We start from the raw sequence: 6,651 nt of genomic DNA, 5'->3' as shown, positions 1-6,651 counted from the left end.
GAGCCCAATGTGTCCTCTGTCATCACAAGACACAGTCACCAAAAATAGTCCAGGGACAATTTCAGACGGTATACCATAGACAACCACAAAATGTTAAAAGCAATAAGATGTTGCATGTTAAATTTAAGGAAACAGGCAGCATTAGTGATCTCCATAGAACAGGTAGGCTCGGACCTAGTGCGCAGAAATCCAGACAGTGAGAGACGCCTTCGTGAGAAACCCCAAAAAGTGAGTTCAGAAAGTCTCATGTGAGTCGCAGATTCCTAAGACATCACTGCACCGCACCTTACATAAGCATTTTTTTTTTCGGTGCATACGAAATCCAGATAGTGCAGTCACTGCAATTCACAGATTATAGTGCTCGTTATGACTTTGCTGTTGCCATGCTATCTGAGATTCAGGAAGATGTTGACTATCTGAAACGTGTTCTTTTCTTAGATAAGACCACATTTCATTTGAACGGTGTTGTAAACCGATACAATGCTAGGATCTGAGAGTCCGAGAATTAACACGCTGTGTTTGAGACCGTCAGAGACAGTCCTAAGCTGAACATGTGGTGCGGTCTTATGCACAATAAAATCATAGGACCCTTTTTCTTCAGTGAAAAGACTATCTCCACCCAATAAATTGTTGAGTCCCTACTTTCCTGACCAGTGAGTACCAGGTCGATATGGGTATATAGAGAATCGGTATGATCTGTGGTCACGAATACGCAGTGGCGGCGATGGACGTTAAAAGTGGGGGGGGACAAGGCATGATCTGAATATTTGTATATCAGTGTTAGTTTTCTGGTTGTTTTTAACACTTTGTTTGACGAAAGGTTGTATAACTAATAGGATACTATCTTTTTTTAGTTAAAATACCAAATATCGTATTTCATATTTTATTAAGTAAATTGACAAGAGCAACGCAAGTAGTTACTCATAAATAACGAAAGTGTAAGAAGAAATTTGATTGCTTGCTCATGAACACCTCTGTCTGAAATATTGCGTGATCAGATTATTTAATAACAAATTTGCAAAACAAATATATAGAAAGGATAACAGCAATCATAGTAATGAATAATGAGGCTTGTTTTGTAGAAGTGATATTGAAACTGGGGATTAATGAACAACTTATATTTCTAATTCCACACATGTCATTAAATGTATGTTATTACTCTTACTAGGGATGTACTTGAACCTGAACCCACAAAGTGCGGGTGATGTATGTATTTCCTGAAAGATTGGGTCAAGGTAAGATCAAAACCGGTTACCAAAATTGTGGAGGTCTCAGGCATTCCGCTTGAGGGCATCACTTTATTCATTATTAAAATCTTTATGCGTGTCCATAAAATCCGTTGCAACCCCGAAAAATCTGAAACGGTGAGAGAAATATATATAAAACGTGTCTTTCATCATTTTAAAAGTACAACGTATCAAAGTAAAATAAATTGTCCCAGAGTCCTCGGCAGGTCCTAAAGGGGTCCAACTCAAAATTTTTAAATGGAACGGGGGGTCAACTTCCATATGGTATGAAAGTTGGTGTTGAATGAAAGAAGATAAATCAAGTCTCGATTCTCTACGATAAGCCTGGGTAAAATAGCGTTAGGTCGAAATATCAACACAGTCTTTATTGCAAAGTCTATGGCCATTCATATGAATCTGAAACTCTGGGATAGATGTAAAAACAAAAATACGGATGTGCCATTATTTCAAAACTATAATGATTCAAAGTAAAAAATGTTCCAGGGTCCCTCACAAGATCCCCGACAGGGCCAACTCAAAATGTTGAAATGGGAAAGGGGTTTAAGTTGAGCATCGTATGAAAGCTGATATTAAGTGAAAGATGAAACAAGTCTCGACTCTTGATGATAAGCCTGTGCAAAATGGGTCAAAATGTCAACACAAGCGTATTGTTACATTCTAGGTTTTTTCTACACTTGTCTCGCCATTTCAGATTAATAGACTAATAGTGGTCATAGACTTTTCAAAAACGCTTTTGTTGACATTTTGACCCATCGCCATTTTGCACAGGGTTATCGTAGAGAGTCGAGACTTGATTTACCTTCTTTCATTCAACACCAACTTTCATGCCATACGCAAGTTGACCCCCCTTTCCATTTAAAAAATTTGAGTTGGATCCCGTCTGGAACCCTGCGGGAGACAATTTATTTTACTTTGATACGTTGTACTTTTAAAATGATTAAAGACACGATTTTCTGTTTTCATATCTGTCTCACCGTTTCAGATTTTTCGGGGTTGGAGTGGACTTTATGGACATGCTTAAAGATTTTATTAAAAATGAGTAAAGTGCTGCCCCCAAGCGGAAGGTATGAGTTCTCCCCAATTTTGGTAACCGGTTTTGATTTTACCTTGACCCCAGCTTTTAGAAAATATATAGGCCTACATCATCCCCACTTTGTGGGTTCAGGTTCAAGTACATCCCGGGTTAGATAATGAAACACACTAATACTACAGGCATATCTGTATCCTACGACATATTAATTGTTTTTAATTGCAATTAAAACGCAATTCTTTGAAAATGAAATGAAATCTTTGAGTTGTACGTCCCACGGTTATGCAGGTTAGGCTGAAGGAGACGGTGATGATGAGAGATGAGTGAAAATGGTGGAATGAAGAAAGTGGGAGAAAACGGGAGAACCCAGAGAAAACCCACGAGCACGGTGTTTATCCACCACAAAGTTCACTTGGCAGGAACGCAATTCCTGTAGCTTTCTTAACTCAACGGGAAGACAAATAACCAATACGTACTCACGCAACGACAAATATTATATGGCACCATTTTTTTCTACGAACCAGTAATAAATACAAAAACTTTTCATTTCCAAATGAAACTATATTCATCACGGGGTTACTTCAAAAAAGTGGGGGGGCAACTGTCCCCTCTTGCCCCCCCCAGAATCGCCGCCCCTGCGAATACGTTAGTTTTGATGTCGCAAAGTGAGGTGTGTTTGAACAGGAATCGCAAAACCGATAGACGGTCCCGACAGTGTTGTAGTCACTTTTCGGGTTACCGTGCGCTTTCGGTGAGATCTTTCGGTCTGTCCTCATCTCCTGACTCTGCTGCGTAATTCTATGCTGCACACTACCCATGAAACCACAGACATCCAGCAGGATCCTCACAAGAATGGAGGAGAACCGGCCCAGAAGGACGGATTGCTTACTTGTGGTGGCACGTATCTCCGGTGACTGACAAGCCCCTCGGGCATTGTAGATATGGAGAGAACGTGTAGACATACTATTTTCCGAATGTGTCACATTTAGAGTTGTTTCAGTGCCGGAGCTCAAAACGGCCAGACACTGCTGATCACTCTTGGCTATTTCGACCTGTGTGCCAGCTGAGCTTGGTTTCGTTCCAGTTGGAACCCATTCTTGGGCTTAGATGTGATATCCAGCAGGCCCGTATCTAGGAGTGTGCTAAGGAGGAAGCACAGTTCAATTTGTTCCCTGACACACATACACCCACCCACACACACACACACAAACCAAGCTCAGCTGACAAACATATCGAAATACCCGAGAGCGATCAGCAGTGAACCCCGCCACTGCAACAACTTCAAATTCGACATCGCGGTTTGCATATTCGGAAACTAATATGTCTACACGTTCTAACCACACACACATTGTCCGAGGTGCCCGTCGGTCACGGACTCATAAGTAAACAATACGTGCTTCTGGGCTGGTTCTCGTCACTTCCTGTGAGGATCCTGGGATCTCTGTTTCATAAGTAACGTGCGACATAGAATTACTTAACAGGGCTCAGTGGTAGAGCGTTCACCTCTGGTGCATGGGGTTTCTAGTTCGATGAATGGGTTCCAGCTCGGTCCAAGTGAACTTTTTGGTGGACAAACACCGTGTGCGTCGGTTTCCTCGGAGTTCTTCCGTTTGCTCCACCTTTCACCATTTCATTCATTTGTCATAATCACCGTCTCCTTTAGCCTACGCGACATAACTGTGGAACATAAAACTCAAAGATTTAATTTCATTTTATTACTCAGCAAGGTAAGGAGATGAGGGAGAGACTCAAAGATTTCCACCGAAAGCCTTTCCAGTGGTGCACGGTGACCAAAGAAGTGACTATAACCATTTCGGGACTGTCGATCGGTTTTTCGACTCCTCTACGGACATATGACATCGAAACCAGCATATTCGTGATCTACACAGCCTACTGGTTTTCTAAATACCCATATTGACGCTGGTACTCACCGGTCAAGAAAATAGGGAGCTACTGAGATACCTTTTATTAATTGTATACACAAGAATTTGAATATGTTACATGCAATTTACGATAAAAAGTATTTGTGTATGTGTCATATTTTATACCTCATGAATGTTTGTAATCAGCGTAAGAATTCTGAGACCCCTGTGCAAGGTTATGGCTCACGAGTTATGTGAGTTCAAATTTTGAATCACATTTTTGAAAACAAAAAACTATGTATATGTAAATCATCAGGGTGGGAGGCAGACCTTGACCTGCTGTATATGCCTGTGAAATATTATGCTGTACGGTCTCTTGGTTCCGAGATATGGACGGTAAAATTTTAAGTCACATTTTCCAAAATAAAACTTTATACACCAAATTCATCCGACGGCATCAAACTTGGCAAAATGGTAATCTATTTCTTAACATGTGAAATAGTATGTTATAAGGTTATGGTTCACTAATACACAAACGGATTTCTAAATCATTCAACATAACAAATATCATTTAGATAGGAATTAAAGATCCGTCTTGGACATACACAAAAATTAAAATCTAATGAAAAACAACTTCTACGAGTATGAGCATTTCACTTCAATGATAATAGCACAGTGCAATTAGGTTTGAACCCGGACATTCAAAAAACAAGCCGAAACATTTTCTAAAATGATCATGATACTCTATTGGGTAACTCAGAGAAAGTCCCAAAAAATCCCATGTCGGGTTTTGTCACTATGGTCCCCATATTGAATAGCCTATTTCCAACGCCAAAAGTATTTGTGCAAACCATAGCTTTCACTTTAACTGACTATAATACACGTTGTAAACACAGCACAGATATAAACCATACCTCATTGAAAAAACACTTAATTAGCGTGATGAAAGGATGTTTTGGCCATCGCGTCGGCAGTTCATGTAGTTTGGCTGAAAAACGATGGAAAGGGTGGTGAAAGGGACTGAGAATTGTGCTTCTTTGTTTTCTAATGAAAAAGTAATTAAATCATGGTAGAAGTCGTGAAAGTAACTTGTGTTTAGTGTTCAAAAGCACTTTTTGTCTATATTGTTTAAATCAAGTATTCTTTCTGTCTGCCGAATTAGATAAGTAGGCAAGACGCTCGACTTCTAACTTAGTAATCCATGTTCAAATCTCAATGGAGCTAACATTTTTCTCCCACTTCCGAAATCAACATCGTGTGTTGTGTTGATTTAACGCAAAAAGTGGTAGTCCCGCTGGGTCACCGCATTGTGTTGAATCAACACAGCTATTTTTCATTTTTTTCTTTTTTTCTTTACTGTGCAGGACATACAGTACGTTGTAAAAAGTAATTGTAAGGACACATACAAAAGCCATCTAGGTCACAGGTTCGAGTTCACAAATATCTGAAGACATTTTATTTTCTCTGTCCCAGTTAAATGAGGTTTATGGTATCTTAACTATTGACAATAAAACAATGGAACACTCATCTCGTGGCAACACTATACGCGTCACACCAACACCTTCAAAATCACTATCTAGCAGTCCTGTTCTTCTTAGCGTATTAGTAAGGAAGTTACTTCTTACTTTCTGAGTGTTCACTTCGTACTGTTGGCAGTTCGAGTCTTACCCAGTCTACAATGTTTATAGTACCTTTTCGTAATACAAAGAATTCTGTTCATTGATGTAGGTTAACAAATGCTGAGAAATATTGTAGAAAGTACCTAGGTATGTGCAATGCCGTCGAGCTGGAAGGAACAAGTAATTATGTTCTTTTCAATTGCAGACCTTACTATATCCACACACGTGTAAATTATTTGTGGTTCGTATTTGCTGTTGGCTTCGTGGCACAGTACGTAGTGTTCCGGTTTACCAGTCGGTAAGAAGCGGTCGCGGATTCGAATCACTTCTATTCCATTTATATTTTTAAAAGTATTATAATTTAATATTTTTTTAAATATCGCCAGTAGATGTTCGTCTGTAATTATGCCTTGTTTCAAACACACAGACAATTGAGAGTAGCGGTAAAGGAGACAGGAGATAATACTTGTTTTCTTGTTTTATACTGTTTTTAGACTCACCTTAATGTAAACAAATCACGCATATAGGCAATTTAACATACAGTGAAACCTGTCTATGTTGGCCACCATCGGTTCCATCGAAAAGTGGCCAACTTACAGAAAATAAGTGTGATTTGTGTATTTTTAGAATAGGATTTCTAGTATTACTTGATTGTAAAATTTTAATAAGCAGTGGCACGACAGCTACTTATAAATAATGTATATAGAGTAATCATAAAAATATACAGTACTAGAAAATATTACTATAGTATGCAAGAGCGCCGATTTCTCTCTAAATTTGGGGGGGATTCAGATGCAGAAGGCATATATATATATGCAGATTTTAAGACAAATTGCACTAAAATTATACCAAATATTGTATACTCATAAATAAAATAGGGGCCACATGAGCTT

Source organism: Thermobia domestica, chromosome 3, assembly GCF_964235325.1.
Source record: "Thermobia domestica chromosome 3, izTheDome1.hap1.1, whole genome shotgun sequence".
Taxonomy (NCBI): domain Eukaryota; kingdom Metazoa; phylum Arthropoda; class Insecta; order Zygentoma; family Lepismatidae; genus Thermobia; species Thermobia domestica.
This window is presented reverse-complemented; position numbering follows the sequence as displayed.